The following is a 12,424-nucleotide window of genomic DNA, read 5'->3' as shown; positions in this document are numbered from 1 at the left end:
GCGGTCTTTTTTATGTGTTTTTTTCTATAGTTTTAGTCTCACTTACACTTTTTTTGGGGGGAAATGACTGCAAAAATAGGCCGAATAATCAAAAACATGACGACTATGACGAAAAAAAAAGTTGGAGTGGCGAAAGATCTTTATAAACGAGCGGAGAACTGAAAAAGATGTTTTCTTCCGTAAAGAGCGCAAATTTTAGAAATTTATTTCTAAAAAGTGTGATGCCGCTTGTATTAGCACTTATTTTAAACGCTATCTTTTAAACGCTTATTTTAAAGTTGTCAAACCTTAAAAATGACTTTTATGCCCTGAAGGGTCTAAAATCTCATATATTATATATATATATATATATATATATATATATATATATATATATATATATATATATATATATATATATATATATATATATATATATATATATATATATATATATATATATAATATATATATATATATATATATATATATATATATATATATATATATATATATATATTTAAATATCAAACAGTTCTTGGTAGTAAGGAGCGACCCGGCTCAATAGTAAACGAAACTCTAAAAAACGGAATTTTGATACTAACAGATACATCAAAAGAATCGGATTTTCATGCTGATTTTAAATATCTGAGTTTCATCAAATTTAGTCTTACTCATCAAAAGTTACGAGCCTGAAAAAAATTTGCCTTATTTTGGAAAATAGGGAAAAACACCCCTTAAAAGTCATACGATCTTAACGAAAATCACACCATCGTATTTAGCGTATCACAGAACCCTACTGCGTAAGTTTCAAGCTCTTATCTACAAAAAAAGGAACTTTGTGTTTTTTGCCAGAAGACCAATCACGGGTGCGTGTTAATTTGTTTGTTTGTTTTTTTCTCCAGGGGTGATCGTAACGACAAACTGGTCCTAGAATATTGCAAGAGGGCTCATTCTAGCCGAAATTAAAAGTTCTAGTGCCATTTTTGAGCGAAAAATTGGAGAGCACTTAGGCCCCCTCCCACGCCCATTTTTCTCCAAAAGTCAATGGATCAAAATTTTGAGATAGCCATTTTGTTCAGAATAGTCGAAAAGTATAATAACTATGTCTTTGGGGCTGACTTGCTCCCCCACAGTCTCCAGGGCTGGGGCTGTAAGTTACAAAATTTGACCAGCGTTTACATACAGTAATGGTTATTTGGAAGTGTACAGACCTTTTCAAGGGGATTTTTTGGTTGGGGGAGGGGTAAGGGGAGGTGGCTACGTTGCAGGATCTTCCCTTGGAGTAATTTGCCATGAGAGAAGAGAAACTCCATCAAGGGGTGCAGGATTTTCTAGTATTATTTAAAAAAAAAAATAAAAAAATAAATATGAAAAAGTTTTTTCCACTGACAGTAAGGACCAGCATTAAAACTTAAAACGAACAGAGATTTTTATGCATATGGGGGGTTTATCTCTTCCTAAATACCTCGATCTTTACGCTAAAGTATTTTTAGTAATTTCAACTATTTGTTCTACAGCCTTTGTGATTCAGGGGTCAATCTCAAAGAATTGGGATAAAATTAAAGCTTTAGTGTAAATAGCGAGGTATTAACGAGGGGGCAAACCTCCTCATATACATAATAAAAATATACGAATATAGAAGTTCGTTACGAAAGATAATTTGTAAGCTATGTATATTTTTTACTAATAAAAACGTTCGTTAAAAATTTAAAATTCTAGTTGCCTTTTTAAGTAAACGAAAAATTGGAGTGCAACTAGGCTTCCTCTCCCAGCTTTTTTCTCAAAATAGTCTGAACAGAAGTAAGAGAAAGCCATTTAGCAAAAAAAAATTAATACGCAAATTTCGTTTTAATTATTCATTTGCTGAGACCTAAAATCAAACATGCATTAATTCAAAATCGTTCAGAAATTAAATAAAAAAACAAGTTTTTTTTAACTGAAAGTAAGGAGTGACATTAAAACTTAAAATGAACAGGAATTACTCCGTGTTTGAAAGGGGCTGTTCCTTCCTCAGCGTCCGCGCTCTTTACGCTGAAGTTATTTACTGTTTTATAAAGTAGAATTGAGAGAAAGAATCAAACTTTCGCGTAAACAGTGGGGCGTTGAGGAAGGAACAACCCCTTTCATACACGGAGCAATTTCTGTTCGTTTTAAGTTTTAATGTCGCTCCTTACTTTCAGCTAAAAAAACTTGTTTTTTTATTTATGTAAATATATATATATATATATATATATATATATATATATATATATATATTTAACAGAAATGAAAAAACCCTTAAAGTAGAGCCATCCCCTAGAACCCTTCTTTATTTATTTTGTGCAAAAAAAAAAAAAAAAGAAACTAAATCTAGGAGGCAAATACTAGATCCTGTTATTTTCAACCTTATATATTTTCCTATTTGATGGATTTTTATATGCATACAATTTACCAGCTGTTGTTTCCTTTTTATTCTGTATGCAAGATTTGTTTCTAACCACGCCAAATTGTTGTTGATCGTGTGCTATGCACCCACAAATGATGTTGATGATACCCTTAAAGATGAGTTTTACGACGACTTCCAGTCTGTGGTTGATTCAATCCCACTCCACGACGTCACGTGTATCGCAGGCGTCCTCAACGCAAAGGTTGGCGAAGATAGATCTCATTATCCTGAAGTGATGGGCCTCCACGGACTTGGCACCATAAACGAACCATTTAGTTCAGCGTAGTTGAAAAGTCTAAAATTATGTCTATGAGGATGGCAACCCCCCTACAACCCACACGACGAGGGTTATAACTTAAGCCCAAGGGGCATATAAGATTTGTTATAGAAAGGGTGGTAGTATGAGCTTCGGAGGGGGCTTATTGCATTGGTAATCAGAAGTTCTAGTGCCCTTTTAAAGAGTCAAAGTGATTGGAGATTAGCTATCTCTATCCCCCACACAGCGTATTTTCCTGAGATACATATAGAAATTTGGAGATTTATTCAACTTTATTCAAAGTTATCGAAATATCATATAACAAGGCTTTTAGGGTTGAAACAAACCCCCAAAGACTGGGGACAAGGGCTTTAAGTTATGTCTCGTGGGCACTTAAGGCTTTTACTGAAGGGATGGTTGTATAAACTTTAGAGGAGACTGATCTGTTTGAAATTTGAATGCTCTAGCTCCCTTTTCAAAGTCAAACATGATGGACGTAAAGTAGCCCCCCTGGATACCTCTCTTTCACCAAACATATCTGGTTGAAACTTTGATATAAGAATGGTGTTCGAACCAGTCCAAAGAACAAATAAAATGCCTGTAGGGTTTAATGATTTTGTTCAAAAAGTCCAAAAAATATATAAAAATGCCTCTAGGGTTAACCCAATACCCCACTGCCATTGGGGTGGTGTTTCAAGTTACACTCTGGGGACACATAATGTTTTTATGGTTTCGGTGGTCGTGTAAACTTGAGATGGTGTTCATTTGATTTGAAATCGAGGGTTGCAGTGCCCCTTTTAAGACTCAAAAGTGATTTGAGAGCAGTCAGCCCCCACCCACCCCTGTCACATGAATTTCGTCAATCATAGTTGAAGGGTTCAGAAGTCTTGTCACTGAGGAAGACACTCTCCACAGCTCCCAGAGCAAGGGTTGTAAATTATGCCATGGTGCATCTAAGGTTTTATAGAAAGTTTGGTTGAATATACATTAAAATGGACTAACTGGATTAGTAATAAGAAGTTCTTGTGCTTTTAAAATTCAAAATTATCAGATCCTGGTACCCCCCCACCCCCCAAAAACACATTGCGTTTTCGTGAGATGCATCCAATAGAAAATTTAGACGGCCCTTTTATTCAAAATAGTCCAAAGATCATATAGCAAGGATAGAGCACTTAAGTAAAGTGTTTAATTTGATTTCAAATGGACTAATAGAATTTATGATATAGTACTGAACTTCCGTGACAGTATATCTTAACATAGGCATAGTGTAACCGCTTGTATCAACATATTCATATGAATTACCAGAATTACCAGTTACATCACACTTTTTTTTTATAAAGAGAACCTATGGTCTAATGGGCCTCCATTATACATATATATATATATATATATATATATATATATATATATATATATATATACTAGCTGTTGGGGTGGCGCTTCGCGCCACCCCAACACCTAGTTGGTGGGGGCGCTTCGCGCCCCCCCAAGCCCCCCCGCGCGCGTAAGTCGTTACGCGCCATAATAGTTACGCGCCATTGTAGTTGTGTCCCTATGTCCCACCTGTGAATATAGATAGATATATATATATATATATATATATATATATATATATATATATATATATATATATATATATATATATATATATATATATATATATATATATATATATATATATATATATATATATATATATATATATATATATATATATATATATATATATATATATATATATATATATATATATATATATATATATATATATATATATATATATATATATATGGTTTTAACTACGTAAAACTTGCGAATATACAACATTCTTTGCTGTCCCATTGTCTTTGCATATAAATAGATTGTCAGGTTTACCGACTCTTGAACATGCAACATATAATGGTCCATGGGAAAACAATCTGTATTCAGATCTATACCTCATGATTCTAATGATTGCCCTTGAGCTTTGTTGATGGTGATTGCTAATCGACCATTCCCTGTCCCGGTGTCCCGGTCGTCATTTACATCCCCCTGTTTCCCCCGGTGTCCCCGTTGTAGTTGTGTCCCTGTGTCCCGGTCGTCAGGTCGTCATTTGTATCCCGGTGTACCGGTCTGTATATACATTCGTTTTTTAGTTTTGTTTTTCTCCTTTATTTTTTTCCTTTTTTTTTCTTTTTTAGTTTATTTAGATTTTTAGATTTTTTAGTTTTTTTATTAGTTTTTAGTTTTTTTTTCTTTTTAGTTTTTTTGTAGTTTTTAACTTCTTTTTAGTTTTGTTAATTTTTTTTTTTTACTTATGTCCTGGTCGTCATTTATACTCCCTGTGTCCCGGTGCTTTGTTGATTGCTAATCGAACATTCCTTTTGTCCTGGTCGCTTTCTCTTTGAGTGTCGTCATTTATTTTTTTCTTTTTTAGTTCTTTTAGTTTTTACCTTTTTTAGTTTTTTTTAGTTTTTTAGATGAAAATTTTTTTTAGTTTTTTCCTTTTTTTCTTTTTAGTTTTTTATTGGTTTTTACCTTTATGTTAGCTTATTTTTCAGTTTTTTCCTTTTTTTTTATTTTTTTTTATTTTTTATTTTTTTTAGTTTTTTACCTTTTTTTAGTTTTTTTAGTTTTTTTAGTTTTTTTAGTTTTTTAGCTTTTTTACTTTTTTTATTAGTTTTTAGTTTTTTTGTAGTTTTTGCCTTTTTTTAGTTTTTTCAGTTTTTTTTTAGTTTTTTATTGGTTTTTACCTTTATTTTAGCTTATTTTTCAGTTTTTTCCTTTTTTTTAGTTTTTTTTAGTTTTTAGTTTTTTTAGTTTTTTACCTTTTTTTAGTTTTTTTAGTTTTTTTAGTTTTTTAGCTTTTTTATTTTTTTTATTAGTTTTTAGTTTTTTTTGTAGTTTTTGCCTTTTTTTAGTTTTTTTAGTTTTTTAGCTTTTTTATTAGTTTTTAGTTTTTTTTGTAGTTTTTGCCTTTTTTTAGTTTTTTTAGTTTTTTAGCTTTTTTATTTTTTTTATTAGTTTTTAGTTTTTTTTGTAGTTTTTGCCTTTTTTTAGTTTTTTCAGTTTTGACGTCACCTGATCCAGTTTTTTCAGGTGACGTCACCTGATCCACGATCCACAGATCCACAGACAACTTATTTTTATATATATAGATAGTTTTTTTTGTCCTGGTCGTCATTTATACTCCCTGTGTCCCGGTGCTTTGTTGATTGCTAATCGAACATTCCTTTTGTCCTGGTCGCTTTCTCTTTGAGTTTCGTCATTTATTTTTTTCTTTTTTAGTTCTTTTAGTTTTTACCTTTTTTAGTTTTTTTTAGTTTTTTAGATGAAAATTTTTTTTAGTTTTTTCCTTTTTTTCTTTTTAGTTTTTTATTGGTTTTTACCTTTATTTTAGCTTATTTTTCAGTTTTTTCCTTTTTTTTAGTTTTTTTTTTATTTTTTATTTTTTTTAGTTTTTTACCTTTTTTAGTTTTTTTTAGTTTTTTTAGTTTTTTAGCTTTTTTACTTTTTTTATTAGTTTTTAGTTTTTTTTGTAGTTTTTGCCTTTTTTTAGTTTTTTCAGTTTTTTTTTTAGTTTTTTATTGGTTTTTACCTTTATTTTAGCTTATTTTTCAGTTTTTTTCCTTTTTTTTTAGTTTTTTTTAGTTTTTAGTTTTTTTCGTTTTTTACCTTTTTTTTAGTTTTTTTAGTTTTTTTAGTTTTTTAGCTTTTTTATTTTTTTTATTAGTTTTTAGTTTTTTTTGTAGTTTTTGCCTTTTTTTAGTTTTTTTAGTTTTTTAGCTTTTTTATTAGTTTTTAGTTTTTTTTGTAGTTTTTGCCTTTTTTTAGTTTTTTTAGTTTTTTAGCTTTTTTACTTTTTTTATTAGTTTTTAGTTTTTTTTGTAGTTTTTGCCTTTTTTTAGTTTTTTCAGTTTTTTTTTTTAGTTTTTTATTGGTTTTTACCTTTATTTTAGCTTATTTTTCAGTTTTTTCCTTTTTTTTTAGTTTTTTTTAGTTTTTAGTTTTTTTCGTTTTTTACCTTTTTTTTAGTTTTTTTAGTTTTTTTAGTTTTTTAGCTTTTTTATCTTTTTTATTAGTTTTTAGTTTTTTTTGTAGTTTTTGCCTTTTTTTTAGTTTTTTTAGTTTTTTAGCTTTTTTATTAGTTTTTAGTTTTTTTTGTAGTTTTTGCCTTTTTTTAGTTTTTTTAGTTTTTTAGCTTTTTTATTTTTTTTATTAGTTTTTAGTTTTTTTTGTAGTTTTTGCCTTTTTTAGTTTTTTCAGTTTTGACGTCACCTGATCCAGTTTTTTCAGGTGACGTAACCTGATCCATCCACAGACAGACAGACAACTTATTTTTATATAGATAGATATATATATATATATATATATATATATATATATATATATATATATATATATATATATATATATATATATATATATATATAGAGAGAGAGAGAGAGAGACTTTTAATATACATTTTATCAATATACAAAAGAACCACATCAGTCACTTTAGGAAGTCAAATACTTACTCATAGTGGCTGATAAACATTATGATCAACAATACCGAGAACATTAACAAAAAAAAAAAAAATAAAATGAAATGAAACGAAAAAGTGGGAAAAAGAAAACAAAAGGAAAACAAAGAATAAAAAGAGAGAGAAAGAGAGAGAAAAAATCATACCTAAAAACAAGTCAATAAGCCATCCCGTTTAAATTATTTACTTAATCTCTTCCCAGGAGGTAGTTCTTCAGTCTTCTCTTAAACTAGCTAACACTTTCAGATAACCTTATACTCATTGGTAAAGAATTCCACACTACTGGTCCAGCAAACTTGGGACTAAAACTTCCCCTCTGAGAGCTGCAACACTCATATACCAAATCATCCATATTTTTGGTCTCATAACTGTGATATAAAGAATTCCTTGTAAATATTTGACGAAAAATTTCAGGGGACAAACCATAAATAATCTGAAATACAAAAGTAGCAAGTTGATAATCATTAAGTTGGCTAAAATTAAGAATCGTGAGTTTCCTATAACAATTAACTGTATCATTTTCACCATGGACATAATTTTCTAATAGTCTAATAACTTTGTTTTGTAAAACTTGAATACGTTTAAAATTTGTAAAAAATCCACCAGCCCATATCACACAACAGTAAGAAATATAAGGCATGACAATAGAGTAATAAAGAGTTAAAAGGGCAGAACGAGGTAACTGATTTCTCAGACGCTGAGTCAAATTAAGCCCTCTAGACACCCTAGCTGCCACCTGATCACCATGTGCTTCAAACTCAGATTTTGGTCAAGCTGGAAACCGAGGTATCTCACCACAGCTACTTGTTTCAATGGACTATTACAAAGAAATATTTTCCATTTAAATCAACTGGACTTCCTTTCCTACTAAACAGTATAAAATATGAGTTTTTAAAATTTCCCTGATAAACGGTTAATCGTTGTAAAAATTAAAAGAAGACTAATTTTAAAGCTTGATTAATTTTCACCACGAGATCATCAGCATTTCTTGCAGCAGCTGTGGTGCCACATCCATGGAGGTCCATCACTTCAGGGCAATGGGATCCATCTTGGCCAACCTTTGCGTTAAGGACACCTGCGATACAGGTGACGTCGTGGAAGGGGATCTAATCGATAACAGACTGGATGTTGTCGTAGAACTCATCTTTAAGGATGTCATCAGCATCGTTTGTGGGTGCATAGCACGTGATCAACAACAATTTGGCGTGGTTAGAAACAAATCTTGCATACAGAATAAAAAGGAAATAACAGCTGGTAAATTGTATGCATATAAAAATCCACAGTATGCACAGGATCTTGCAAAAAATCCAATTGTATGCACAGGATCTTGCATACAGAATTAAAAGGAGACAACAGCTGGTAAATTGTATACACATGAAAAATCCACCAGATAGGAAAATATGTAAGGTTAAGAATAATGCGGTCTGGTATTCACCTTCTAGATTTAGTTTCTATTTTATTTTGCAAAAAATAAAGTAAAGAAGGGCTCCGATGAATGGTTCTACTCTAAGGGTTTTTCCTTTCTCTTAAGATAAATATATATATATATATATATATATATATATATATATATATATATATATATATATATATATATATATATATATATATATATATATATATATCATTTATTCTGTTTATCAAAACTAAAATATGTCAAGATGATTAGATGGAGGTGTATAGTACACCCACCCCAAGAAGGGACTCACAATCATATCCTAACTATATTGTTATACAATTAAAGGAAAATCTTCCCGTCAAAACCCTTGGCTTTACCTTTTTTGTCGTTCTCGATGTTCTGCTGAGGTGTCTTATTGGCAGCCATAAACACAATGCCTTTTGATCAAACAGTTCGTGGTAACGAACTGTAGTAAGGAGCGACCCGGCTCAATAGTAACCAAAACTCTAAAAAATTGAACTTTGATATCAATAGCTACATCAAAAGAATCGCATTTTAATGCTGATTTTGAATATATAAGTTTCATCAAGTTTAGTCTTACCTATCAAAAGTTACGAGCCTGAGAAAATTTGCCTTATTTAGGAAAATAGGGGGAAACACCCCCTAAAAGTGGTAGGATCTTAACGAAAATGACACCATCAGATTCAGCGTATCAGAGAACCCTACTTTAGAAGTTTCAAGCTCCTACCTACAAAAATGTGGAATTTTGTATTTTTTGCCAGAAGACAAATCACGGGTGCGTGTTTATTTGTTTGTTTTTTTTTTTTTTTCTTTTCCCCAGGGGTCATCGTATCGACCAAGTGGTCCTAGAATGTCGCAAGAGGGCTCATTCTAACGGAAATGAAAAGTTCTAGTGCCCTTTTTAAGTGACCAAAAAAATTGGAGGGCATCTAGGCCCCCTCCCACGCTCATTTTTTTCCCAAAGTCAACGGATCAAAATTTTGAGATAGCCATTTTGTTCAACATAGTCGAAAACCATAATAACTATGTCCTTGGGGATGACTTACTCCCCCACAATCCCTGGGGGAGGGGCTGCAAGTTACAAACTTTGACCAGTGTTTACATATAGTAATGGTTATTGGGAAGTGTACAGACGTTTTCAGGGGGATTTTATTTTATTTGGGGGTGGGGCTGAAGGGGGGGGCTATGTTGGAGGATCTTTCCTTGGAGGAATCTTTCATAGGGGAAGAAAAATTCAATGACAAGGGCGCAGGATTCTCTAGCATTACTATAAGAAAACAATGAAAAATAAACATGAAAACGTTTTTTCAAATGAAAGGAAGAAGTAGCATTGAAACTTAAAACGAACAGAGATTATTACGCATATGAGGGGTTTTAAAAATACTTAAGTATAAAGAGCGAGGTATTTAGGAGGAGATAAATACCTTGCTCTTTATGCTAAAGTATTTTTAGTAATTTCAACTATTTATTCTACGGCCTTTCTGATTCAGGGGTCATTCTTAAAGAATTGGGACAAAACTTACGATTTAGTGTAAAGAGCGAGGTATTAACGAGGGTACAAACCCCCTCGTATACATAATAAAAATGTAAGGTTATGAAAGTTTGTTACGTAAGTTAATTCTTAAGTTACGTATATTTTTTACTAATAAAAACGTTCATTAAAAATTAAAAGTTCTAGTTGCCTTTTTAAGTAACCGAAAAATTGGAGGGCAACTAGGCCTCCTTCTCCACCCCTTATTTCTCAAAATCGTCTGATCAAAACTAAGAGAAAGTCATTTAGCCAAAAAAAGACTTAATATACAAATTTCATTTTAATAATTTATGCGCGGAGAGCCAAAACCAAACATGCATTAATTCAAAAACGTTCAGAAATTAAATAAAAAAAAACTAATTTTTTTAGCTGAAAGTAAGGAGCGACATTAAAACTTAAAACGAACAGAAATTACTCCGTATGTGAAATGAATTGTCCCCTCCACAATCCCTCGCTCTTTACGCTAAAGTTTGACTCTTTGCCACAATTCTACTTTTTAAAACAATTAAAAGCTTTAGCGTAAAGAGCGAGGGATTGTGGAGGGGACAATTCATTTCACATACGGAGTAATTTCTGTTCGTTTTAAGTTTTAATGTCGCTCCTTACTTTCAGCTAAAAAAATTAGTTTTTTTTTATTTAATTTATTTTAAAGCACCATTTAGGTTTTAAAGAATAATGGGACAATTGCATAATTGTGGGGGGTTGAGATGCCTTATGTCCCTAAGGACATGGCTGCTTAACCGTTCGAACAAAATAGCTGTCTCAAAATTTTACAGGGTGCGTTTGGAAAATGAATGTAATCGAGAGAAGTGCTGCTTGCCCCCAATCTCCCGTTACTCTTGAAAAGGCACCAGACACTTGCGCTTTAATTGGAGTGCAAGGGGGAGGATTTCCCCCTTCATATGTCTAGTAAAAACATTTTAAACGAGTAAAAACGAAGTGAAGACATTTTAAATGTATTTTGTTTTCGATAAAGTGCAAATTATGTTCTTGTCCTAAGAAGGTAGTGGGTTGTCAAAAACATAATTTCCAGAAATTTCAACTCCACTGAATAAAATGGTTTTCTCAAAATTTGGATTAGATGTGTTTTGGGAATGGATGGGCGTGGGCAGGGGGGGGGCTTGTTGCCTTTCAATCACTTTTGACTAATAAAGAGGAAGTCCTTTCAATTTCCAATCGAATGAGCACTTTCCAAGTTTCTACGACAATCAATGGCCATCTATTTTATCTATTTTTATCAGATTCATTTCCGGAAAACTCAGGTATGAAGGGGAGAATTTTCACCCTCCGGTTCCTCTGAATCTTAAAAAGGGCACTAGAACTTCTGATTACCAGTCCAATGAGTCCCCTCCGAAGTTTATGCGACCATCCCTTTTATATATCCTATATACCCTTATGGCCTAACCTACAGCCCTTTCCTGGAGGGCTGTGGGGGTTGTCATCCTCAAAAACACAATATGCAGACCTTTTACTTACCTTGAACAAAATGACTATCTCAAGATGTTGATTGGATGTGTTTGGGGAAATGGTAAGAGTAGGAGAGGACTAGTTGCCCTCCAATCACTTTTGACAAATAAAAAGGGGATTGAATTTTCAATCGAATGAGCTATTTTTGAAGTTTCTACAACAACAAAAGGCAATCCCAAAATTGCTATCAGATGCATTTTGGGAAAATACAAGGTATGTGGGAGGAGCATCCATCCTCCGAACATTCTGAGTCTCAGAAAATGTATTAGAATACCCGATTACTGATCCAATGGGCCTCTTCCGATACTTAAACGATCACCCTCTTTATGTACCTTACATGCCCCCAGGGCATAACTTACAGCAGTTGCCCTGGATGCTCTGGGGGGCTTTCATCATGAATGACATAGTTTCCGGACATTTCAATTACATTGAACAAAATTGCTATCTTAAAATTTTGATCGGATGTGTTTGGAGAAATGGTGGTTGCGGGGGGGGGGGGGGTATTTGCCCTCCAATCACGTTTGACTATTAAAAAGGACGCTAGCACTTTCAATATCCAGTCTAAAGAGCCCTTTTTAATCGATAATGAACGTATTTTTCATTTCATTCATACATTATTGCCAGAAAAAAAAAAATGTTTCTTACGTTGTTTATCCAGAATAAAGTTGTTGGGGATGGCATCACCCAGCCATTCAATATTATGAAGTCGTCTGTCCGGAAACAAATGAAGATATAGGTTTTATCGTGGCAGTTGGCTCTTTGCTTGGAATATTGAATCTATCCATGACAGGGTCGTTACTAGTGTAGCACTATTTCGTCAAGTGTAGCACTTTAGCATT

Source organism: Artemia franciscana, chromosome 7, assembly GCF_032884065.1.
Source record: "Artemia franciscana chromosome 7, ASM3288406v1, whole genome shotgun sequence".
Taxonomy (NCBI): Eukaryota; Metazoa; Arthropoda; class Branchiopoda; order Anostraca; family Artemiidae; genus Artemia; species Artemia franciscana.
Note: the sequence above shows the minus strand (reverse complement) of the source record.